Genomic DNA, 27,370 nt, shown 5'->3' with positions numbered 1-27,370 from the left:
CCTGAGCAACAAAAGTTTTACCGACATAAGTGCTAGTGTAGACATGGCCTAAATGTCTACCATGTAAGCCCTCCCACTTAATGGCAGCTCTACCAACAAATGGAGAGGTGGCTATACAGCTGTTTAATATTAGCCTTCAGGATTGGATCATTAGTGTTCATGTTATGATTTCTATCCTTTTTTTCATGTCACACTCTGCACTTAACTCTCATCATAACATTTTCTAAAATAACATTCACAATACTATTGTTTCTTGGCTCTCTACTTATGTTAACCCCCATTTTAATTATTCACATTGTCAATCCTGCTTTCTGAAGTCTAGCTTTGAAGTATGGTGTTAATGGGAGTAGACTGGAATTTCTGAGACCTGAGATTTCTAAATAACCAGAATTCTTTCATACAGCCTGCTACCCATATAAAAGATGACTTGGAAGAGAAAGAAACAGTTCATATCTGAACAAGTATGATCCAAAATGGATGCCTATAGTCTACACATTAAAGTGAATCTTTCACGAGCCCCTAGTGATCTCTGCTATGTAGCAGGCCCATAGCAGTTTACTAAAGTACCTCTTGCTGTCTTGAGTTAATATTTTGTAACCATGGCCTCAGAGTCTCTCCATTGCCTGTTGTTCTCACCAAAAGTCATATGCCAAAGGACCCAGTGTGGGTTGGGGCATAGAACTGCCCTTCAAAGACTTCCAATTATTAACTTTAAGATTTCTAATCAGGCCCTGTAATGAAGACTTACCCAGTACCTACAATAATGAGTGGAATAGGATGCTTAGGGGCAAGTTGTAGCATGGATGCACAATGGAGAAAAAGTGCACAAAACCTTTTTTATCACCTTGTGGCTTTAGCAGGGCTAGCCACAAATGCAATGTGAAGAACAAGAATGGTGCAAGTAAAGCGCTGGGAGTGATGCTAGGCTCCCCAAACAAGGCAGGATAAGTGTTGGGGTGGGTGGTGGACCTATCCTGCCCTCTGTACCATCAAGCAAAGATTAGCCAATGCAGAGGATAGCACAGACTCTTTAAAAGGGTGGCAGAATGTCTTCTAAGATGTGTGCTCACAAAGACAAATTCTGGCTCTGTTAGCTATAATGTTTTCATGGATTCTATGCATGGCCCCTCTTTACCTGCATGCCCAAACTGGGCTATGGCTTAAAGGTCTGTAATGCCAATGCCTGGGTTGACTGTTTATAGTGATGGAAAAGAGTTGAGCTAGTGGCCTCATTACACACACAAAAAATCTAACGTCTCTCCCAAACCAATTCTACAGGTTTTTGTTGTTGTTGTTTTGGGAGTCGGATACTACCTCTTTTACTCACATGGAGCAGTAACTCTCTCACAAGTAATTCCACTGATGGTTGACATGAGAAGGGGTAGCAGAATCTACCCCTTTATAATTAACATAAGTAAGATTCAAACACATGACAAATATATGCAAGTAAATTACTGAGCATCTCTTTTGACAAGGAAACTAAAGATGGTGATTACAAATCACTCTAGGGCAAGTGTATAAAATCCAAGTAATCCATTGAAGGGAGATAACACTAATACATAATGGGAGCAAGAAGATCAGTATTCCCTTTTCACTGTAATGCCAGGAAACATCAATATTCATTGCTTTGCTAATACAATGCATGTTGTTCAGCAAGTTCAGAGAACAAGAGAAAAAACGAGATTAGAAACCCATCAAAGCATGTCCTGTACCCCAATTGGTTGGAAAATGCTTTTGTCACAGCTAAGCAGCTATGAACTAGAGACTTGTTTTACCAAATACTGAACATGAGAATCAGAATATCCCCCAATCAACTTGGAGGCATTTGTTACCACAATTAATGGCTTTGTTAGTATGTCAACTGCTCTTGGCTGCATTTGGAATTTTAACAAAAACAAAGTATTGTTTCTGCTCATATCAAGTTCTAGAGAATAAGTGCATGTTAAAAATCCCCTCTCTTGTATGAAATCTTCTTTTCACCCTACCAACTGTCTAATTGCACTAACCGGGGCTGTACACAATGCAGATCTGGGTATCCGCATTTTAAACAATGCCCTCCTTTGGCTGGCATAGGCATATAAGATTATTGGCTGCAAAGCAGGTAACTGCTTATTTAAGACCATATCCATTGATTCTGGCTTTTGTAACCTACTACAGCTGTGAAAAAGACTTCTGTTCAAACAGACTTTCAATGATTTCAGTGACAAATCCAACCCTTCTTATCCCCGCCCCCATGCCTTTAAACATGCACCACATCCAATAATATTCCTACACCCTTTTTTACTTAGCCCCCTATTTAGTCTGCTAAGTATCAAATGTATTTATTGCATCTCCTCCTTGGTTATCTGCTCAAGCATATGAGCTGCCACTTTGAAACACCCTTTCTAATGTTATAAATTCCAAACCTTTATGACAGGCTTTGCTCCGAGTATCTGGAGAGTAATGTTCTATTCTTCAGTCATGAAGGAGGAAACCATGTCAAGGCACTTCCATGAATCCTATTACAAGATAAATAAGGGGTTATTTGTTTAAGATTAGGTGATGAGAGGAGTCAAGTAGTATGGAGTTACGGGGAGTTCATTTCTTGACGTGCAGAGTGAGTATGCAAAATCATTAGAATGTATTTTCCATTGGAGAATTGTAAGGTTAAGCCATTAACTTTGTGAATTTGCAGAGGTTTCCCAGAAGCTTACTCAAATCTAGTGTTTTGTATCCTGTTAAATCCATTCCACTTATTACCCTAATAATATAAATGGCCACTCATGCAATGGAGAGTAACGAGATATTCCTAACAGTACCTCTGAAAACTCAGGGTCACTTTGAAGCAAGGTAACCCAGAGCCACAATAGTATTAAAGCAGTATGAGCTTTGTGAAGCTTGCATTCTCTAATGGGCTTTTCCAGTCATTTAGGTTTATGCATAAACAGACAGACAATCCAAAGCAAGCTTTCAGTGTTAAACTTGGGGACGTCTATCACAGTTAATTTCAAGGGCAATAACATTGAATGTAGCATGTATCTTAAGGGACAATGATAATGAGACTGAGAGAATGAGAAGTTGCATGTGGTCACTTTAAATATTTAAGAAAAGAATGCAAATTTTACAGATGGATTTATTTATTCATTTATTGTGGGCATGTGCACAAGATTCCTGTGTCCAGTGAAAATCTGGAAAGAACATACAGGTTCTTGTTCCTAGGATCAGATGAGGTCATGCATGCTGTGAAAGTGACATTTTAGCAGAGTTAACTATTGGGTGACCATATTTCCCAAAGGGAAAATGGGACACTGCATGGGCTAGATTGAGCCCTCCCCAGCCCCACCACCGCCCCGTACAGGGCTGGCTAGAGCCACTTGCCCAAGCCCCCCTCCCCACGTGAGGCTGGGGCTGTCATCACTGCAGTCACCCAAGCCCTGCCTGCCCCCCATGCAAGGCTGGGCCTGATGTCACTGCTTGCTGGAGCCTTGCCTGCCTCCCACCCAAGCCCTGCCTTTGCCCCCCCACACACACACACTGCATGGAGCTGGTGCCACCACTCAACACCTCCCCCTCCCCCCGCATGTTCCTCTGCACCTGACTTTTTGACAAAAGTGGGCATTTGTCCTGCTTGCTCTTGCCAGGACAGGGCTTAAAGGGACTGTCCCGGCCAAAATGGGATGTATGGGCACCCTAAGCAGAGAGATTAGCTGACAGAGATCTGAGGAAGTAACCTCCAAAACAACATTAACAGATGCCACAAAAGGTGCCACAGACAGTTAAGTCTAACCAGATCAAGGGCACTATGCTGTTCCAAAATGAAGAGGCAGTCAGTTCTTCATACTCTAGTGGAGTGGTTTTCAACCTGTGGTCCACTAGGGGTCCGCAGACTGTGTCTAAGATTTCCAAAGGGGTCCGCACCTCCATTTTACATTTTTTAGGGGTTGACAAATAAAAAAGAAGGTTGAAAACCACTGCTCTAATGTCTTAGATTAAAGGTTGATATATACAAAATAAGTCTCTATGCTGCTTCTTTCAGCTCTGCCAATACACTTCAGGCTAGAGTCATAAAGGGTGTTTGTGCCTAACTGGCACATTAGGTACCTGAATCCCAGAATTCAGGCACTCCGGGTATTCACAAAAAACCCCACTCAGCTGCCATGGGAACTTTGTAGGTGCCTAATGTCACTTGGCATATATGTTTCTGCCTCTGAGCATTTGTACTGCAACACCATTCTAGGCAACCAGATGCCTAAAGCCCAGTGAATTCATGAATCAGGGCCAGATAGGGTTCCTCGGCCTAACTCACCTGTGGGGTCCAATTTGGAATCACGATCTGAGCACATCCACCTCAATACAAAACAGGCAGGGGTGGGGGGAGGCCCTCCCTTATAACTTTTTAGCCCAGTGGTTAGGTTACTCACCTGTGATATGGGAGCCCCCCTACCTCCTCTCAGCTGAGGGAGTGAAGGGATTTGAGCAGGATTCTGTCACCTCTCAGGTGCATACTTTCACCCCTGGGCTAGGAGCTATTCTAATGTGGAGCTTCCTCAGTCTCTCCTGATGAAGCTGTTCCACTTTGGATAACTAACTAAGCAGTCTTTGGAGCAGGGGGGCTGGACCTTGGGTCTCACACATCCTAGGTGAGTGCTCTATCCACCAGGATATGGAGTTAGTCTCACTTGCATGCCTGCACATTTTCTCTCACTGACTCTTTATTCAAAGTGCAACAGCAGGAATGGTGGGAGACCCACAACAGAAAGCCCCATAGCCCAAGGTTTAGAGCACACTCCTGAGAGGTGCAAGATCATTGTTCCCAACCCTTCGTCCCCCTCAGACATGGGGGACTTGAACCTGGGATCTCCCGCATTCCGGATGGGTGCCCTAACCCTCCTCACAAGAAATGTGTTAACCACCTAGCTCCAAGAGAGGATTCACAGCTGAGAATCCCAGGCAGAGATAGACACTGAATTTTTTAGAGGGGTAGAGCTTAGGACACATCCTTCTCCTTGGCCTCTTCCATTGGCTAGTTTAGGTGAGGGGCTGCCTAGCATGCTGGTTTTTGTGAATCCCATTCTTAGGCACCTCTCTCCCTGTATCCATTGTATAGGAAGCCTGAGGGCCTAACTCAGGCTTTGTGATTCCCAGTGGTTTTCTAGTGCCTAAGATGTTAGGCATGGCAACACTCATCATCACAATGCCTAAGTCCCTTTGTGAATTAAGCCCTTTATGCAGTATTTTGGAAGAAGGGAAGAGGAGAAGAGCTCCCCAATCACATCTTCACTTATGTTGAACCCAGGTCCTCAGAGGTGAAAAGGCTAGTGTTGGAGATCCGATTCAAAGCTGTCTGGCACTAATGGGAATCTTTCTATTGCATTAAATGGACTTTGGATGAAGGCGTAAAGCAATGACCAAACTACTTTCCCTCCTATCTAAATATATTTGTAGTTTGTAGATTCTATATCCAAAAAGGCAACATTGTGTGATAAATATTTTAAAAATATATTGATATTTGGTACAGTATGACAAAGTCAACTTTATTACTGTCTGAAAGACCCTTTGCAAAACTTTATATTATAGCTACTTCAATAAAACAAATGTGTATGACAAAATACTCCTTTAAAATGGTCTTAAAGTATGTCTCTAAAATAATTCAGGTTGCCAGGGTATTTGAATAACATTTATTTTGAAGTAATCCTTTCATTTCTACAATAATGTAAATGCATGATTGTAATTTAGCATCCAGTGGTGGCTTAACTGTAGCAATATGTGCCAGTAGCTCAAAAGAAAAATAGAATTTATTGGAGGAGTATTTGGTGTTTGCTGCATTGTGCCGCTCAGCATTTTTCTCAGCAAGGTAGAATTAATAGAGAAAAGAGTGACCTCTGAATGTGTCTGAACTCCACTACAAGCTGCAAGGTTCATTGTCCAGATGCTGTTTAAGATAATTTCCTTAAAAGGCCATTGGCAAGTACTTTAAACATCTATTGATCCCTGTCCAAAAGAAAATAACTTAAATTTCCACTCTGTAACAGAAGCTTTACAAACAATTTGGTCCCATACTTGCACTAAATTGCTTGACAGTAAATAAATAGAAGAAAATTATACTCAAAATATGGAGAAAACAAAGATCCAGATCCACAAATGGTCTTAAGGTACTTCTACGCTCCTGGATGCAGACACTGCACACCCAGCTAGCACAGGTACAAACAGCAGTATAGACAGTCGTGCATGGCTTAGGCGAGTAGAGTAGAGGTCCCTATACTCTTGGTGGGTATGTCCCGCACAGCTGTCTACATACCCAAACAATAATTCCCATGTCTACACTGCTATTTTTTAGTAGTGTAGTGTCCTAGCTGCTTCCCTTGGGCCAGGGCCTTTCCTGGCTGCCTCCCCCATGCTGCAGCCTTCCTTCTCATGTGTAACTACACACCGCAGTGACAAGTGTGGACACAGCCTGCCTTTCACTGTGACATGACCTACCCTACGTGCCACCACACATGTAAGGAAGGTCTCCGGCAATGCAATGGTGAGCGTTGCATTGCCTAACTTTTAGATGCCTAGAAGATCACTGCTGGAACAACAGTGGGATCCACAGAGCATGAGTTAGACACCTAGGTTCCCTATGCAATGAATGGGGAAAGATAGGTGTCTAAGCAGGAGCCAAAGGAAAGACCTAGCTAAGCACAAAGATTGTTTTTGATGGAGAGACATTACTTGCACCTTATGATGTCCAGCATGGCTTACTACTTATTTGGGAGCCTAATATTTGCCTCAGACTCTATTCCAGTCTAGCTATTCTAACTTGTCACTTAGCACATTAGTGACTGATGAGACTCAACATGTTTTGAGGTTTGTGCCTGAAGCTTGGCTGAATATTTTGAAGCTTCTCTATTTCCTTCCACTCTTCCCCCCATCACTCCACCCCTAATTCTACTTCTGCTCCAGCACCGTGCAAGGTTTAACTAAGTAAGGACTAGAGAGCTTGGCACTAATGGATTAACAAATCCAATTAGAACAGTGAGCTGTAGCTTCACTATGGATATTTCAATAAAAAAAATGAAACATGATTTGTAACATTATGACAGGGTTTTCTTCTGATGTTTAGTTTAAATATTGCATTCAATGCAAGTCATTTATTTTTCCCCTAAGGCCTACTGGCTTTTGGTACTGATCTTGATTGATAATTGTTTATATGCCACACTAAACCTTCCTGCTTTATTTCGAGTAAATGAACACATGTCCATTTAGTCCTAAAGGCAAAATTTAAATCTGTATTTTACCTCATGCTGCACCAATGCTCCCTTTCACAGAGCTACTGCTGCCAAGCAGCAGCTTTCTTTTCCAAGCCAGCCAAACTACTTAAGCAGCTGTAATTTTTTCAAAGGTAAAATTCATTTGAATTTATACTTTTATTTAGTTGAAGCTGTAGCAATTGTGAGGGCCTGTATTCAGCAGTAAATGTTGTTGCTGAGGCTTGGCTAAATGTCAGTCTTTCCCAGAAGCAGAGCATTTAAGTCACATATCTTTCCCTTTACACTTTGACATTCTCAGCTACTATGTTCGTGTCACTGTTACTCTACCATAAAATATGGGATTTAAGGATTCTGTCAATCCTGCATTCATTTTCATCTCTCACATATAATCACAATCACCTAAATGCATTACTTTTCCACAGGGGGTAATGGCCAGCAGGGGGAATGGACTACCTGTTTCTGGGGAGGAAGACATTATCCTAGTAAGGGAATAGTACTCCAATAATATGACCTTTCTTTCTGCTAAAAATTCAGGTAAAGTATTTTGCCTTATATTGCAGCCAAATTTTTTTGAACTAGGAACTGATATTGAGCTTATAAATCCATACTTAGGTATTGTGATAGACCCTGGCCAGTTGGGAACAGCAGAATAGCAGAAGGCAGATATACTGGCCACTGGATAAGTAGTTTTCTGTTCCCTGACTGACCAGAGCAGGGGCTGCTCCAGGCCAATGAGAACACCTGACTTCAATTAACCTGCAAAGAGTCAGGTGAGGCTGTTAAGCACCTGACTCTAATTAAGGCCCCTCTGGTACTATAAAAGGGCTCACTCCAATCAGGCTAAAGGGAGTCAGGGGAGAGGAAGTGGGGCTGGGTAATGAAGACACCCTGAAACCACTGGAAAGGGAGCCCTAAGGTAAGGGTGAAGAAGGTGTTGAGAGAGAGAGAAGCGGGGGAGCTGTGGGGAAGTGGCCCAGGGAAATGTAGCAACTCTGGCAGTGAAAGGTTGGCTACCAACAACTGCTGCCATTAGGGTCCCTGGGCTGGAACCCAGAGTAGAGGGTGGGCCTGGGTTCCCCCCAACCTGCCACTACAGAAACACCTCCTGGGAAGGGAAGACAGGCCCCCGTCAGGACAGGAGACTCAACTGTTCTTGAATAAGCCTGTAGGGACAACAGAGCCTGGGAGTTCTCTCACCAACCTCCTTGCTGGCTTATGGATGAAAAGGGTTCAGTGGACTGTACCCTGGCCCTAGAGAGAGAGAAGGGCTATGTGGAGGGTTCCAGTGAGCGTCTGAGGCTAGCATAAAACCGCCTGGAAGTGCAGGACCCATGGGGACAAGGTCGGAGCTCTGCCACAGTACCCAATAGGATATTAAATTGCCTAAATATGGAAATAAAGGGTGGAATTTTCAAAAACTTCTCTAACTTCAGAGCACAAATCCCAGTAACTTTCAATAGCATTTAGGTGCTTTTGAGAATTCTACACAAAGAGCCTAACTTTAGGCACCCAAGTAGTGCTTCTCTATGTAGCTATCTTCATGCTAAGTTAGTTCAAATTAAAAGTCATTGTTGGCCTTGTGAAGAAGTTGGCCTTTGCTTCCAAGAACAAATTCATGAACAGAAGTGAGAGCAATTTGCTGTAGCAATAGAAAATGAATGACAAGCAGCATGTTTACAAAAACCAATTTGCTTTCACACTGCTGTCTGAAGGTTAATATTTTAGAACTAAAATGTTCAATATGGAGCAGTAAACAGAAGAGAATAGGAGATACTTAACCCAAAATGGCACCCACTAAAAATAAAACTGTAAAGTACAGGCATCCCATTTACAGTACATGAAAAGATTTCTTAAGAAATCCTTATTACACAAGTACAGGTTTCTAGACTGAAAGCTAAAAACATAACATGGTTGTTGTTTGCACTGCATTTTGAGAGTTATGAAAAGCTGTTCAATTCTGTATTGAAGACCAGGCACTCAAATACTATAATGATGGGGAGACCAAAGTAGCCACTGTGATGGATAAGCTAAAGTATCAAGTGTAAAGAAAACTCCAGGTGGAATGGAAAATTGTTTCTACTCCATATAGCTTTTTGAGGCAGGAGGTTAATGCATAGGACTGGGATTCAGATCCGGATACATTATCCAGTTCTCCCAAAGTCTTTCTTGCGGGTAGGTGATAATTCTGCTGAAAAGGAGGTGGGAGTTATAGCGCATCACAAAATAAATGAGTCATCAATGTGATGCAGTTGTGAAAAGGGCTAATATCATTCTGGGGTGTGTTAGCAGGAGTGTCATTTGTAAAAGGTAATTGTCCTGCTCTGCTTGGCACTGGTGAGGCCTCAGCTCGATTACTGTGTACAGTTTTGGGCACCAGATTTTAGGAAAGTTGTGGACAAACTGGAGAGAGTCCAGAGGATAGTAACAAAAATGATAAAAGATTTAGAAATCCTGACCTATGAGGAAAGGTTAAAAAAAACTGGGCATGTTTAGCCTTCAGATATCAGGACTTGATAAGTCTTCAAATATATTAATGGCTGTTGTAAAGGGGACTGATCAATTTTCTCCATGCCCTCAGATCCCCATCTGAGGAATAAGACTTTCTTTATCCCATCCATTGTCTGTCTTGTCTATTTAGGCTGTAAGTCTTTACTATGCATGTGTACAGTTCCTAGCACAAGGAGGCCCAAGTCTCAGTTGGCACCTCTAGGTGCTTCTGTAAAACTAAATAATAATTTTGCACTATGACAATGTAAAGTCCTGCGTATAAACAAGGAGTTTGTTTTGATTATTTTAAAAACAAAAATTCCAGTTATTTGCAATGCACATCTGTAAATAGAGAAAAAGGAAAATGGATCAAAAAAGATGGAGAAGACTGGCTTGGTAAATGCTCAGTACCTCTAAACCTGGGCACTGAGCCCAAAGGTGAAATACATTTGTTTGAAAAGTGGTTCCTTCAGAATCTGAGGGGAGTTCAGAGACTGAAGGCATTCTACTACTTGCTGCTAGTGGATCAGGTAGTTCTTGTGAAATGCTTTTCAAACTTAGGATGGAAATTTCAGAAGCATCCAAGTGATTTAGGAGCACAACTCACCCAGGACCCTTTGAAAATCCACCTCCACCCATTACAGTCAATTTAAAAACAAATGAGAGAGCAATCCTTTCAATAGAACAGAGAGTGCTACAAAGATTTTCTCACCAAATGTTCCCACTTCACTTACATCATTCGTATAAACATCAATATTCTAATGCACAGCAGGCAAAGGTATGCAAACTTTCACAGCCTCAGAAGTCTTATTGTTGTTATCCTGTTCTTAGTAGTTTTAAGGCAAAGGCTCATCTTAAATATCTCTAAACCAGTATTAAAAAAACTAAATAAATATCCAAAGTACATGTGCATCTTTAATAGATGAATTCAGAAAGCTACAAATCTTTGAATTTTGAGCAAAGCATGTTAATTTCTTTAAATATTAGTGAAATTGTACTGACCATGAAATGGCAAAAAATGGTAGCCTAGATTAGAGGCAACCATAGCATGAGCATATATTGTGTATAAACCCCTTCTCGTTGTATCTCCTGCTCCCCTTGCCCCAGTTGACTGTTCATCTCAATCCCTCCTAACAACATCCTTTCTATTTCAACCTGAACCAGATAGGAACATAGGATTGCTATGCTGGATAAGAACAATGATTCATCTAGCCCATATCCTGTCTTTAAAAGTAGCCAGTACAGTATCAGATGCCTTGGAGGAAGATGCATGAAGCCTTATCATAGATACCCTGCTAACATGGGATGTTTTTTGGTAATCCCAAACATCTAGCACTTGGTATATGCCTTGATTCATTGCAGGTTTATATTCCACTTTTATCCTTCCTAATGAGACTGATGATGTTGTTGATATACATGGCTAATCCTTTTCTGAATCCTGCTAAACTCTTGACCTGAATAGTATCTTCTAGCAGCATTAATAATGCATTCTCTAAAATAGTTTTAATTTCTCTTAAGTGTTCAGGTTTTTTTCATTTCACTTGGTCTTCCCTTGTTCTAGTTTTATGAATAAAAGAACAAGTCCTCCTGCTTTACCTTCTCTAAACCATTCATTATTGCATATAACTTGTTTGCGTCCTCTCTCTAAAACACACATAATCATCAACTTTTAAATCTTTCCTCATATGGAAGTCTTTTTATGTCTCCAGTCAACTAAGATCAACAGCCAGGCCATACATTGGGGTGTGTTTGTTGTGGGGGATAAATGTTTTATCTGCTCTGAGACAACTACAGTTATTTAACTTTCAAACCTGGCTTATTTCTTCAGTGTAAATCAACATTTTAGGTGGTAGAGGTAAGGGGTGTCTGTAAGCCTCTCAGTTGCTCATCTTGATCAGACAATGAAAATGTTAAAATTTGGAGCAGACTGTAGGTACCAGCAGATAAACCCAAAACTTAAAAATGATGGCATGCACAGAATAGTTAAAGGAGAATAACCCATTATTCAGACAATAATATTCAGTGCTATGGAGCCTAGCTTTGTAATTTTTGAAAGTGGTCCAACTGAGATCTCTTTTGGCATCATTGTGAGCAGAATTTTTTCATCCTCCTGTATAGTCACGAATGCATTTTGCTTTGTATTGTTGCACAACGCTTTCCTTACGGGAAACTGCAACTAACTTATGCAGTTGTCTAAGGTACTTATGGGTACACAACCCACAGAAGTGAGCCTCCCAGCCTTGGTCGACAGACTTGGGTTCATGCTACCTTGCTAAAAATAGCTGTGTAGACAGCACTTTGAAGTTGTGGCTTAGGCTGGAGCTTGATATCTGAAGCACACCTTCCTCCCTGGGTTTCAGAGCCCAAGCTGCAGCCCAAGTTATGTTGTCTACACAGCTACTTTTAGCATGGTAGTGCAAGCTCTGAGAGCCTGTGTTCTTCAACCTGGGCTGGGAGGCTTGTTTCCATGGGCTGTGTAGATGTACCCTAGGTGGCCAATGTCACCATAGTACCTGAGTGTCTCACAATCTTTAATGTATTTATCCTCACAACATCCCTATCAGTGAGGGAAGTGCTACTGTTCCCGTTTTACAGATGAAGAACAGAGGCACAGAGGTCTCTTGGAGGTCTGAGGGTCTACTTTCACGGTCTGCAGAAGCTGGACTGCAGAGTCCCATGAAGAGATGGGGCAAAAATTTTCAGACAAATAGTTTATTTGCATAAAATGCAGTTTGGGGTGAACCAAAACTATTCACGAATTTGGGTCAAATCCGGCAAATCGTTTCAGCCTTTCATTTCAATATTTTCAAACTTTTCTTTTCACAATGTTTTTGTTTTGAAATTTAGCTAGACATATTTAAAAACACACACAATGCTTGTACCTGAACTCATGAAACAAAACAAAAATAAAAAAATTGTTATGGGTTGAACAAAACACTTTTCCAGATATTCTGGTTTACCCATTGGACCAAAAAATCAATTAATTGCTCAATTCTAGTCTGATGTCCCAAAGAAGGGCACAAATAAGTTGTCTGAGCCTGGGAGAGTGCCCTATAGACCCAGAGCTACTTAACAGTGACTAGACTACCCAACTGGTTTAGAAGCACATACAACTCTGATTGGGTCTGCTTGCAAGAGGCTGGTGACAGTACAGAGGTTACTGGACCGATAGGCGCCGACTCCATAGGTGGTCCGGGGCTGGAGCACCCATGGGGAAAAGTTGGTGGGTGCTCTGCACCCACCGGCAGCTCCCTGCCCTGCCCCAGCTCACCTCTGCCTCCGCTCCACCTCTGCCTCCTCCCCTGAGCATGCCGCATCTCCACTTTTCCCCCTGGCTCCCAGTGCTTGCGCTGCGAAACAGATGTTTCACATGGCAAGCGCTGGGAGGGAGGGGAGAGGAGGGGGAACACAGCACGCTCGGGGAAGAGGTGGGGCTGTAGCGGGGATTTGAGGAAGGGGTCCAAGAGGGGCAGGGAGGGGGCGGAGTTGGGGCAGGGACTTTGGGGAAGAGGTTGGAATGGGGTGGGAGGGGCAGGGGTGGAGTCGGGGCAGGGCCAGGGGCGGAGGGGCTCGAGCACCCACTGGCTCGGGAAAAGTTGGTGCCTATGCCTGAGCCAGCTCTCCCAAATCCTAGGATAACACCCTGGCCACTGGACCATCCTTCCTTTTTGGGTTGGTTCTCAGATTGGTTGGTTCTCAGGCGTCTCCGTTCATTTACTCCATTTTCTTCTAACACCATGTAACAAAGCTATGGCACACTCCCGTGCTGGTAAGAAACTGACCTTCAGTTCCTAGCTCTAGGACAGGGTTTTTCAAACTTCATTGCACCACGACCCCCTTCTGACAACAAAAATTACTACACGACCCCAGGAAGGAGGATTGAAACCCGAGCCCCACCGCCCCGGGTAGGGGCGCCCAAGCCCTGCTGCCCTGGGGGGCACCAAAGCTTGAGGGCTTCAGCCCTGGGTGGTGGGGCTCAGACTTTGGCCACAGCCCCAAGACCCAGCAAGTCTAACACCAGCCCTGGCCACCCCATTAAAATGTGTTTGCAACCCACTTTGGGGTCTCACCCACAGTTTGAGAATCACTGCCTAGGACATGGGTCAAGGTTACAAACCTTAATACTCTGTCACATGGCAGGAGCCCTAATCTCCTGATTCTAGTGAGGCTAGTTTTAAATCATGGATGGATGCCATTCATTGAGAAATAATTCTAGCCCTTGGTATTAGGAAATAGTGTAGTACATAGGAAATCACTTAGCATTGGTGTGCTGTCAGGAAATCTTGACTCCAGATACCTCAGCAATAAGTAAATCAAATAATCCTCTAATTAGATTACAAAGTGCAGCAACTGCATGTCAAATATCTATTGATCCCTAAAAAAGCCTGTCTTGAGGTTTCCTAAATATGCAAGGCATAAATTAATTTGCCATGTAATTAACTTAAAATTACATCCCAGGGAAATTTATATTAAGGAGACTGTTTAGGCATAAAGTGTAAATGACATTTTAAAAAAAGTTTATAGCAAATTATTTGTCAAATAACAGTGCTTCTAAAAACATCAGTTGCACATTGCCTATGGAGCTTTATATTTTGTCAACTAACCTGTTTCTTCTCCTGTATTACTGCTTTGTTTTTTTCCCTGTGTTTGGAGTCTTGCAGAAGAAACAATAAAGGTTACCTAATGTGTGTGGATAACATTAAGCTTCTCTCTCCATTAACACAATACAAAAGTATTGAACCATAAAAATTGTCCATAAATGAGCCTGCTCTTCACAACTCCAAGATTCATACATAATTTTTTTTTTTAGATTCTGAACTCCATTTCATAAGTAGCTAACATATATAACTTTACAGGCAGAGGGATCTGAAAAACACTCCCAGCATATTGAATTAAAACTTCTGAAAACCTTCTTTTTTCCCCCCCCCGTAGCATAGGTTGCATATACAGAATACCGTTACATGATGATGTGACATGGCAGTAGGTTAGTAGTATTTATTCATGGTGACCTGTGTAACTCTCATATGATTTTGCATTCCTGAGTAATGTATCCACTCCCAGTGCATGTCACTGGCACCTTTATACCATTGTGTAATCTCTATGTAGCTGTGTGCATATATACTAGAGATTTATTCTTTAGCCCTTGTTACAAGAAAACTTTTAAGAAGGCTGTTTTTTGTACTAGCTCATGAGGGGAGAGAGAGCTCAGTGGTTTGAGCATTGGCCTGCTAAACCTAGGGTTGTGAGCTCAATTCTTGAGCGGGCCATTTAAGGATCTAGGGCAAAAATCTGTCTGGGGATTAGTCCTGCTTTGAGCAGGGGGTTGGACTATGTGACCTCCTGAGGTGCCTTCCAACCCTGATATTCTATGAAAATGGTTGGGTTCAGCCTTCATTTATTCTTCAGTGGTAGGTCTATGATGGCAAATGCTGTGTTTCAAATTAGGCACGGTTATCTTCATCATTCTTAGCTAATGTGGAGGATTATGGGTTACAAAAGGAAAGATGGCTGTACACACTGCAGCCTTTGAGAATTAGGCCCAGGATCTTGAGTTGGATCTAGTAATGAATGGGGGCCAGTGGAGTGTGCTGATCACTATGGTGTTTCCTGCTCAAGGACTATTGAGGCCTGCCACTATTTTACACCAGCTGGAATTTCCAACTGCACCTACTTGTAGATGGTTCCCAGGCAAAAATTTGGAGTGGACCACCAATGTTTACTCCTCATAGCCTATCCTAATGCAAGTGATGAAAGTTGGCTGCCTAGTTTTGGTTCAATCAGATTATGTATTACAAACTTGGAACAAGTGGCAAAAAAACAGATGTCAGGCAGAGTTGCATTTTGAAAATTCATTTTTTATTTTACAAATTATCTGGACTGTGCAGATAAATTCTGTCTCCTGTAGAATGTATCCAATTTTAAAGACATGAGATACACTGATACCCTTTGTTTTATTTCTATATTCTTTTAATATGCACATCTGAAACTGTTAATCTTCATCTAAAATATTAAAATATTTAATCTGTGGTTGCTGATAAACAAATAGACATACAAACTACAAATCTATTTTTATACTATTATGATCTTTTGCAGAGAATATCTTGAGGATAGAGAGTACATGTGGGCCACAATCAGAGGCTTTTATTCAATCCTCAAGCACTAAACTGCACTTAAGACTGTGGACTACATTTTCATTATAAGTATAACTACATTCAATAAATGCACATGCAAACATGTTCAACCAGCCATAGAGTTATATATATATGCTTTAAAGCTATTTATCCATAATATGCCTATTATATGGTAGCAGAGGATAGACAAATATATAAGTAGTCAGAACAACTATCTTTCAATCCTTCTCCTTTGTAAATACATCTGGATGAGAAAACAGGCTGCTACTGGACATGGAAAAAGCTATTGGAGAGGGAGAGAGAGATCTTCTATCGTGCTCTGAATGCAGTGAGACCCATTGTCAGACATCTAATGGAAGGGAATTTTAGGACATGGGCCAGCTGTCAGTTTCAGGGTAACTGCACTTGTATTTCCCCTGTGTGGTCTTCGGGGCAGCCACTTAAGGTTTAGGGTTCCATCTGTCACCTCTCTTGAGGTGGAGACCTGTGTCTCTCTCTGTCTTGCCCAGGGGTTTTAAGGCTGCACAGCTCCCTGTCTTACACTATATCTCCAACAAGTCAGTCTGCCACTAGGCCAGTGGTTTATAGCCGTCGGCAAGAAAGCAAATAGTGTATTGCCCATAGTTGTGACTACCTCACAGCTCTTTCTAAGCCAGCACCTTTATTTAAGGTTGAAGCATTACAGAGAGGGCATATAAAAACAATAAAAGAACCTACACACGTGCTAAAAGCTTACCAGAGGTCACCTCTCAGTCTTTTGGAGCCCTAGTAGATAAAAATCTTTCCAACCCTTCTGCGTGGGTTGGGCCCCCCTTTGACAGATCTGTTGGATCAGAAAGAAGGCCCTGAGTCAGTTTAAACCCAGCCTTTTTATGCCAAAATAAATATGCAAACTTCCTCAGGGGTAGGATCTCTCAGGAGCTGTTTACAACCTAAGTGATTCACCTTAATCACCCCTGAGCAGGGGCGGCTCTGTCTTTTGCCGCCACAAGCACGGCAGTCAGGCGGCTTTCGGCAGCACACCTGCAGGCGGTCTGCTGGTCATCCCGATTCGGCGGCATGCCTGCGGGAGGTCCGCCGATGCCGCGCCGTGTCCCCGCTGCCGAATTACCACCGAATCTGTGGGACCGGCGGACCTCCCGCAGGCACGACGCCAAAGGCGGCCTCACTGCCGCCCTCACAGCGACCAAGAGGCCGCCCCCTGTGACTTGCCGCCCCAGGCACGCGCTTGCTGCACTGGTGCCTGGAGCCGGCCCTGCCCCTGAGATGGGGTGTACCTGGCCCATGGCCCTCTGCTGGGGGCCTTGTGGTCCTACTACACCCCACCCCAGATGGAACAAGGTGGATCCTCCAGGCCTGCCTCAAGGGTCCTTGTGGAAACAGCCAATCAGCCCAGCAGGCTGAAATAAAAGGAGCTGTAGGGCCTGAGCATGGTATGTTGTCCTATTTGACTGGAGAGGTGCCAAACACTTGGATCATCATAGCCAGATGCTTATCTGATTGGAGGTGGGAAGTGATAGGACAGCCACCTGACCTGCTGAAGATGGAGAAGGGCATTTCTGGCTGCTTTCACCATGTGGGTGATCAGGAGCAATAAAAAGTTGAGGAAAAAATATGCCAAAACTATCAATTAAATCAGTATGGAAATCAGAGTGCAAATACCACAGTGAGAGTCAAGCTCTGGTTTTGGCCAATATTTTCCTCTTTCAACCAGCATCACCTATGCAAGAGCAAGCTGCTCTTCATCCAGGTACTTATCTCTCACAGGCAAAGTTAGGTTATAGTGCACTCAGTAGTTGCTATAAATAAAATATAGAGCTGGGTGTTAGCTGAATAGTGCTGGTGTTAAAGTCCCTGCAGTCTCATGATTGCATCTATGGATTAGAAATAAACTTTGACTAAGGTACACAATAGAACTGAGCCAGTGCAGGACTCCACAGGTGAAAGTTCTTGAAATGGAAGAGCAGCTATCTATGAGCTTCTGTGATTTGGAGAAACATGGAGCTGTCTCTAGTCCTAACTCCACCAACTCCTACAAGGTATCGCTGGTGACTCGTGATCAACAGCGTCAAATGCTGCTTACAGATCGAGCAGGATCACCATGCATGGCTGTCTTTTTTTCACAACATGTATGAATTTACATAAAAGCATTTGCTGCACTATGTAAAACAGGTGATGAACAGATTGGACAGAATGAAGGCATATGTGGGTAGAGTCTATTTTTGCCTGGCCTATTGCAGGAAAATAAGAGGGTCAGTTAATTATCTGATTTTTACCTATTGTATACGTGTCAATTAAATTACTGCAGAAGCTCATTTAGTCACTCATTTTAGTTACTGTGTTAAAATGCTCACACAAGTTTGGCTTAGAAGGATCAGTGTAATATCCTGTGGGAGACAAATTGTATAAACTAGAGGAACACTATTTGGGGGTTGGAGGGGGACATTGACTAAATGCAAAAATATAGTTTAGTTCCAGCATTTCTGATCACTAATGGGATTTGAAACGTCAAACACAGGAGCTATGCTTTGTATGTTAAATATTACACTGTTTATAGCCTTTTTAACAAGTTTATTTTGATCAACATTAAATAGCAGATGGTATTTTAAGCAGGGATAATGGAATGTTAAGTGGTTAGAAATTTGGGTATGCTTTCAAAAAAGTAAAGATTTAGCTCTGCAGCCATACTTAGACACATTTGTACAAACCTACATGCACTTGCAAGTGAGTGTCCATAGGTACATTTCCACCCATTCAGAAGTTTCTCTATTCAAACCAAAAAATGTGGCTCTAAAAGCTTTTAAATCATCCACACCTAACAGTAGTGCTTGTAAATAGCACATGAGAATTCCTGGCTGGGGCAGCTTGAGAACTAGAATGACAGAGTAACAAATGTAAACCATGAATTAGGAATATTGTTCCTCTGCTGAGTGTAGCGGATGTCCAAGGCCTCGATGGCAATCCTTTGTTTCAGGAATCTCAGCCCATCACCATTGCTCTGCCGGAGAACTGGATTCAGAGACCAAGGCAGAACGCAAACTCTCCTGCTGCTTGCGCAGCTCTCTCTACTCAAAACCTTGCATAACCAAAACTAACACACAAATCACATCTTCCAAAGTCTGAACATTTGCTCGCACATCAAGAAGAAGGCTATGAGTAACAGCACCAGCTGGTGACACCTACTATAACAGTCATCAGCTCTTGCCTCACGATTAGCAGTGTTATGTTCAACCTGTGATATGATACCAGCATGTAGAGTAATGTGGTGATATAGAGTTCTGTTCTTTTAAAGAGAAAAAGGCCAACTTGTTTTCTTCTTTATATGTATTGTAACCTGTCTATGTAATGAAATTATAAACTTTCCATGCTTATGTTTTTTATTTTATTAATGGAGATATCCCATCTCCTAGAACTGGAAGGAACCTTGAAAGGTCATCGAGTCCAGCCCCCTGCCTTCACTAGCAGGACCAATTTTGATTTTGCTCCAGATCCCTAAGTGGCCCCCTCAAGGATTGAACTCACAACCCTGGGTTTAGCAGGCCAATGCTCAAACCACTGAGCTATCCCTCCCCCCAATAATCATACTCTTTATTAATAATCACCAGTTCTTTCCCAAAGTGGGCTACACAGAAGTTTCTCTTTCATTGTGAGATAGATATTCAATTATACTCTTACATAAAATTCCACTCCTCAATAGGACCAAATAGCAAAAAGTCTTGTATGTAGGAAATACTTTTAAGCATAAGGTATCATAGCATACTTACAACAATTAGAAGAAATAAATAGAGGAATATATAATCAGTAGAGCACTGCAGAAGATGACAAATCAGTTGACACCAATTCAGGAGCCCAAGAAACCTGAAAATTAGAAACTAGACCGAATCTTATACCCTGTCTTTATGTAACCCATTGGATTCGCAACCATATTTGATCATTTTCTGTGATCATAACAATACTAATATCTGCCCATCATCCATATGTCACATTCCAGGTGCCCATAATTACACTTCTGGTCATTAATATTTATTATCTGTACCAATCATTCTTAACAATCCATATGCATTAATGCATATGAACTGCCTAGTTACCATGTTGCCCCCCCCCCCCCAGGAAACCCTTATTGGAGAATTACCTCTGTGATTCTGCTTTATACCCATATTCTCACGGTCACTTTGCCTCTCAAAATGAGAATGCAGAATCATGATCTGATGTTAATATTGTGGGCCCGCAATCTTTTAGCCGAAAACTCAGCTTTAGCATAACTGCTCACACAAGACCTCACATTAGTAACACAGGTCTCTAATATAAAACCTAACAACCTAATTAATTGTGTTTTCCTACTTGCCTCCTAATATATATCAATCTAATAAGTCTTATAAAGCTGTCAATATTACATCCCAATAATAGTCCTAGCATAAAACAGGGTAGGCTTTGTTGCAATATTTTTATATATTGCAGCTGGCACAATCCAGCCTTCTCTCTGCCTAGAGCCTCAATGACTGTACCTATAGGCTGTGAGTGCTGCTCCTTGAGGACTGAGCAGACAAGCTCATCTACTGAATGATGTATTTTATTTCTAAGGCACCTATCAATCTGGTATCTAAGCCACATACCAAATAAAGATGCAGTGGTGGTGGAGTCAGTAACAAAAATGTGTTTTCTCTCCATTCTTCGATGTTGTGTGAATGAATGTTGACTGGTGTGCCAGAGGAAGGCTTCTTCAAAAAGTTGTCTGTTTAAACAGCTGCACTGGGAGTTATGGAGGAGAGAAGGAGCACTGCATGTGCCCTTTAAGGGTACGTCTACACTACCCACCGGATCGGCGGGTAGCGATCGATCTATTGGGGATCGATTTATTGCATGTAGTGTAGCTGCGATAAATCAATCCCCGATCGCTCTCCCATCGACTGCTGAACTCCAGCTCGGCGAGAGGTGGAAGCAAAGTCGACGGGGGAGCCGCGGCCATCGATCCCGCGCTGCGCAGATGCAAAGTAAGTAATTTTAATTTGATCTAAGATATGTCGACTTCAGCTACGCTATTCTCATAGCTGAAGTTGCGTATCTTAGATCAATTTCTCCCCCCCCCCCCCAATCCCCCAGTGTAGACCAGGCCTTACAGGGACACAACCAGAATTTTCTTAAGGAAGGGGCTAAGAGCTCTCCCTCCCCTGTCCTGCACCAACCCCACATTTTCCCCCACTCTGTCCATGCAGACTGGCACCCTACACCTATTCCCCTCCTGCTGCCCAGGCATACCCAGCCCTTTGCTTCCCTCACACACATTTCCCTGCATCCAGCTCCAAACTCTGCCCCCTGCACTTACGCCCATGGTCTTTCCATGACACACCCAGCCCTGGGCTCTTCCCCAGAGCAGTGCTCAGGCTGAAGAGCACCATCCCCACTACGGGCCAGGCAGTTCAAACCCCATCCTCTTTCTGCATCTCCACTTCCCCAGGAAGCACCAAAAGCCTAGATCCAATCTTCCCATCCTTCTACGATCTGAGGGTACTTGGTGCCCATGTGCACCAGAAGGACCCCAAAGATAGGCAGGAGGCGGGCACGTGCATGGGGTTTCAATACCACTCAAATTGGGCCCAGTCACCCCTCTGACATGAGAGGGGTGGCTGGACCAAATTTATAGCGTTGGTCTGAGGCCAAGGGGGCCGCTCACTGTGCCCTTGTTCCCTCCAGATGCTGCAGTGAGCTGGGAAGAGACTACTTAGTTCTGTTCTCTTGGCTTTCAATGTGCGGTTCCACTCCTTAAAATGTCTGAATATTTTCAGTAGCTGTTTGTCAAATGCAGATAATTCACACAACTTTGAATCAGTTTTCTTGTTGTTAAACCAAATTGTAGTTAGGTCGAATACTTCAGAATATAGAAAAACTGTACTAGTAGCATCATTCTGAGCCTAATAGAAAAACCCTATTGAAGTCAATGTAAGTTCTGTTTACCAGCATAGAGACAAGCTACTGGGGATTTATAAGCAGCATGTATTATAGATAATTTATTTTAATAAATGAAAAGTGAAGGGCTCAGTATTGGCTTTTTTACTTCAGGGGAATAAAGAGGAACATGAACTAATAGATTTTATATCTATTGTTCTATTTTTGTAAAAAGATGAAAGTTTTGTCCATGTACTCACTAAGGCACATCTTCCAAACAAATAAGAGTAAAATAAATCCAAGATGAAAGTCTACACATTTTACTAGAAGCTTCGAATAATAGAGACCTGAAGCATCTGCAGCCATAATATGTCTGTAGCTCATAAATTGTCAAACACTAGCATACAGTCCCTCTCTCTTTAAAGCCAAAATTCAGTTTCATTATTTCCAGTTTACTTGGCTTTTCAGTATGTTTTTTTTTTTTTTTAAAGGGAAAAAAAGAGGAGCAGGAATTTGGAAGTAAGAATAAAATCCTTAGCTTCACTAGTTTTTAAGAACAGAGTTTGAGCCATATAGCTACTTTGTTGTAGTGGGCCTTAAATGGCTGCTTTAATGACAGTCTGCGACAGTATCACATAAACCGTTGTTGCAGTAGAGAGCAATTTTTTCCTCTGTAAGAAATGGGAAACAGTTTTTGGTCAGTTAAGGAGAAAATAACAGGCCAAACCATTATCTGCTAAGGGAATTTTTTCTTTTTCACTTCATTTCTTTCGTGAGTTAGATAATTACAATAAATTCCCAGCAGAGAACAGTACCATATGGCTGTGGGCAGGGGGAAGGAAACTTGAGTGATAAAGAACACACAAATACAAAAATAAGCATAAGTCAAGTTTGTGCTGCTGGGTAGTTTCCTTTCATTTTTCTGTGAGGTTAATTAACTGCACAATATGCCTTAGATACTCTAATGTGCCCAGAGTCCCAAAATGGCTCCACCTGCACATACTAAATTACAATAATACCCTGTATTCACCAAGCTTGCATTGTAATTGAGATGGGTGAAATGGCTGGTGAAAGAAGAAGTAACACAGATCTCAAAGTGAGCTGAAAACCTGTTTTATGACTCAAAAAAAATGGTCTTTAAAAAAATATATACACATAAACCTTTTTCAGGAAAAAAAAAAAGAAACAAAGACAGACCAAGTCTATTTTGGTGGTATTTTTGAACTGGTTCAGAGGACACCATAATGGATGTCTCACGAGAAATATTGTTTTCCTGAGCTTTCCACAAAGGGGTGAAGTTTCAAATATCAAAACCAAATCACTTTGTGATTCATGCCTCGCTATCTAAACCTCTTCTTGCTGAGTGTTTTTTCACCCTGTATAATGTTTTGGGGTTCAACATCCAGCACTAAAGGGGGTTGTGTCAACACCTGCCCTGCAAATCCTGGGTGTCTTAAATGCTCTGCTGTTGAGGCTCACAGCCCAGACAACAACAGCCAGCAGACCAGCATGCAGTTCCCTGGGTGTCTGTGTGCTGTGCAGCTCTGGTTCAGCACTCTGACCCCAGCAGCCTGCCTACAACACAACAGCCCCACTCTGAACTCCACCAGCCTTGGTTACTACTTGCAGGGTGAACCCAACACAGCCCAGTCCTGAATTTCCCCAAAACCATCTGCCCTGAAGTGCCCAGCCCTCTCCTGGAACTCTCAGAAGTAATTAGCTTTCGTAGCTCCTTTAAAAAAACAAAAGTATGGCTGATTACTTTAAATGGAGTTAACAATAACTTCAGTTCAAATACAGCACTGGGTTGGTTCAGGGTAAAAGTAAAACAAGTTTATTCAGTCAAAGACAGAGATTTTAAATGAGTTCAAGTACAAGGCATAAAGCCAAAATGGTAACAAGCAAATAAAAATAAAAATACACTTTCTAATGGCTGAGACCCAACTTAACAGCCTTACAGCCTTTGTTCAAGGTTGATTTCGTACCAATCTTTCTCTTTTCCAGCAATGACGGACTCTTTCTGTCAGGACCTTCCACGGAAGTACAAGGTGCCAGTTTCCCTTGTCTTACTAGGTGAAAGATGGCAAAATGGCTGGCTTTCTGACTCTGCTTATGCCTCTCAAAGGGATGTCTTTGTCTTACAAGTCAGGAAGGTCTCCTGGCATTCAGTCTCCGGTGTCTCTCTGGGGTGCAGGAGCCATGTTAATTCACTCTCAAAAACCTGCTGGTTTAGCTAGATAGCTTTGTTTAATGCTAATATGTAAAATTAAGGGAAATCCACATTTCTTTGTCTAGGAGAGACCTATTTATCACCTTTACCTATGCTAGGCTGTCTTATCCTAAACATGTTACAGGCTAGGTCTACACTACCCGCCTGAATCGATGGGTAGAAATCGATCTCTCGGGGATCGAATTATCGCGTCTCGTTGGGATGCGACAATCGATCCCCGAATCGACGCGCTTACTCCACCAGCGGAGGTAGGAGTAAGCGCCGTCGACGGGGAGCCGCGGAGGTCGATTTTGCCGCCGTCCTCACAGCGGGGTAAGTAGGCTCCGATACGTCAAATTCAGCTATGCTATTCGCGTAGCTGAATTTGCGTATCTTAAATCAACCCCCCCCCTGTAGTGAAGACCTGCCCTAAGTCACGTCATACAGAGGGAATTCACATATAAGGTTAACATACACATTTTACAATGACCAGAATGTTATTAGCTTTCATATACCACCTCACAAAACATATATTGTAAAAATATCATTGCAGTAGTACAGGGGTCGGCAACGTTGGCACGCGGCTCGCCAGGGTAAGCACCCTGGCGGGCCGGGCCAGTTTATTTACCTGCTGACGCGGCAGGTTCGGCCGATCGCGGCCCCCACTGGCCGCGGTTCGCCGTCCCGGGCCAATGGGGGCGGCGAGAAGCGGCGCGGGCGAGCGATGTGCTGGCCGCGTGCCACCGTTGCCGACCCCTGCAGTAGTGTGTAGAGCAGTGGTTCTCAAACTTTTGTACTGGTGGCCCCTTTCACATTGCAAGCCTCTGAGTGTGACCCCCCCCTTTGTAAATTAAAAACACTTTTTTATATATTTAACACCATTATAAATGCTAGAGTCAGAGCAGGGGTTTGGGGTGGAGGCTGGCAGCTCAAGACCTCCCATGTAATAATCTTACGACCCCCTCAGGGGTCCCGACCCCCAGTTTGAGAACCCCTGGTGTAGGGTGTGAATACAAGCATCTGTAGGGTTATACCCTGTAAACACTGTTGTGCAGAATTTCTCGTGTTCATTTCTGCACTTTAATTTTTTTTTATATGAAATCTCTGGGGCCTGTTCCACTCTAGACTTTTTTTTAAATTTTATTTCCTTAAACTTACCATTGTTACCACCAGGGTATTCCCCACTGGTAGTAGTAACAGAGGTAGCACTTGTACAGGCTGGCTGCTGCTGGTGCTTTCAATGGCTTCATTGGGACTACTTGTGAGGGAAGGTACCAGTCAGCATGACTAAGGCTATCAGAATCTGGTCCCTTGTCTTATTCTTTTAATACTTTCCTCATATTTGCAGTCTCCATCTACTTGCTCTAATTCACATTTTTGGAGGGTGTGGGGTCCCTCTTACACTTTCTTTTCCCCTGAATATGCTGTTCCACTTGAACATGCTGCAAGTTAATCTCTTTTGCTATTTATTTTTTCCATCCACTGGACTGAATACTATAGTGCAGGGATCGGCAACCTTTGGCCCGCCAGGATAAGCCCCCTGGCCAGCCAGGCTGGTCCGCAGGTTCGGCCGATCGCGGCTCCCACTGGCCGCGGTTCGCTGTTCCAGGCCAATGGGGGCTGCAGGAAGTGGCGCAGGTCGAGGGATGTGCTGGCCACAGCTTCCCACAGCCCCCATTGGCCTGGAGCAGCGAACCACGGCCAGTAGGAGCTGCAATCGGCCAAACCTGCGGACGCGGCAGGTAAACAAACTGGCCCGGCCCGCCAGGGGGCTTACCCTGGCGGGCCGCGGGCCAAAGGTTGCCGATCCCTGCTATAGCGCAATATAATTTAAGTTTTTTGTGTAGATAAAATGCATTTAAGCTGAAAGATCATAGACTCAAGTCCCAACCTAAGATTTAGGCTCATACCCAATACATTACAGTACTAAAAGTAGTAAAGGGAGGTGCAGCACAATTGGAGTTACCCTCTGGAGGTAGTGTTAGCTGAAATTCCTTCTCCCTGTCTCTTTCTTACTCTAACTTTCTACTCTTATTCTAACTTTATTACTCTTACTTGCCCTGGTCAACTTTGACATTCTCAATACAATAGACCCTGATTTCCAGGATTGTGTATGAGCTATTGTTGAGCACAAAATGACGGCCACATTTGTCCACACAATCACTTGGTAGCATTTAAATCATTTACTCTGTGAAATACTTTCAGATTCATAAAGTATGAAAGACATTATAGTAAACTAAAATCTATAACCCCTTGGAAACTGGAAACTGAAATAAATTTCTTTGCCAATTTTCTTTTCCTCTATCATGCATGTGCAGACATAAACACAGGTATTGAGTGTGCTGTTGGGTTGCTAATTTGCTGTGCTGCTGGCTGGCATCTTTGTAGAGGGGAGAAAGGGAAAAAAATAAATTATACAGACTTTAGGCATGTAAGAAACTTCAAGGCTGTGAGTCTAATTTTTGGCCCAACATCTCTTGATACTGTCCATGTGTTGTATGTTCATATATGCTTTGCTATCATTTTTTTCAGTCCATTCATTAAAAAAAATGTTGTATCTTGTCATTTAATTGGCATTCATTTTATTTGTACTGAGTATATACTCTCTACAGGTTTATGCCATAAAGTCTGTCGCAGCCGGCAGGAAAATTGAAATTTCAATCTAAGCTGGAGATTGTCTGAAGTTCAGAAAAAGTAGGCTTTTTTAAAAAAAAAAAAACAGCATCTCATAAAAAACGCTCTTACATTCCCCCCTGCCTATCACAAGAAGCCCTTGTTTTAATTTCTAGCTTTCTGAAAGACTGTCTTCCCATCAGCAACAATTTTGAATAATCAGCCTTTTGAATCTGTGTGTATTAAGGTGTACCAAGGTCCTAAAGCCAGCTATGCATTTTATATGCCAGGATCTTATAGCAGCTGGAGATTGACAGAGTGAAATGGTGCTCCAGCCCCAGCTCTATGCACTTTCTACCCCAATGGCTGTGACTGGGGGAGGAGGGGGCAGATTAGGTGGAGTGGGCTATTCCAGATGTATGCCACCTGTGGAGTTCTCCATGCTAGGGGAATCCTCAGTGGGCCTGAAAAACCAGCTTATAGACCAAAGGTGTTTTGTTGGGACCAAGGATCTGGTCTTAAATGCACTTCACTATACAGAATACCCAGGCAGACATACAATTACAGTAGCAAAGTAAAACCAGTTCCTTGTCGCATGCCATTTATTTTTTTAATCTGAAATTAACTAATATATAGGTGAAACTATGGGGGGGGGAATAGAAGGAATAAACTCATACTGAATATACAGAGTAATAACTTCTTGTCACAATTAATTATATTACTAATTCACAATCTAAGAAAAAGAAGAACCATTCACTTACTAGTTCAAAAGCTATTACAGCTACAAATGCAAATATGGCCTTTAATATCATTGT

This window comes from Emys orbicularis, chromosome 2, assembly GCF_028017835.1.
Source record: "Emys orbicularis isolate rEmyOrb1 chromosome 2, rEmyOrb1.hap1, whole genome shotgun sequence".
Taxonomy (NCBI): domain Eukaryota; kingdom Metazoa; phylum Chordata; order Testudines; family Emydidae; genus Emys; species Emys orbicularis.
This window is presented reverse-complemented; position numbering follows the sequence as displayed.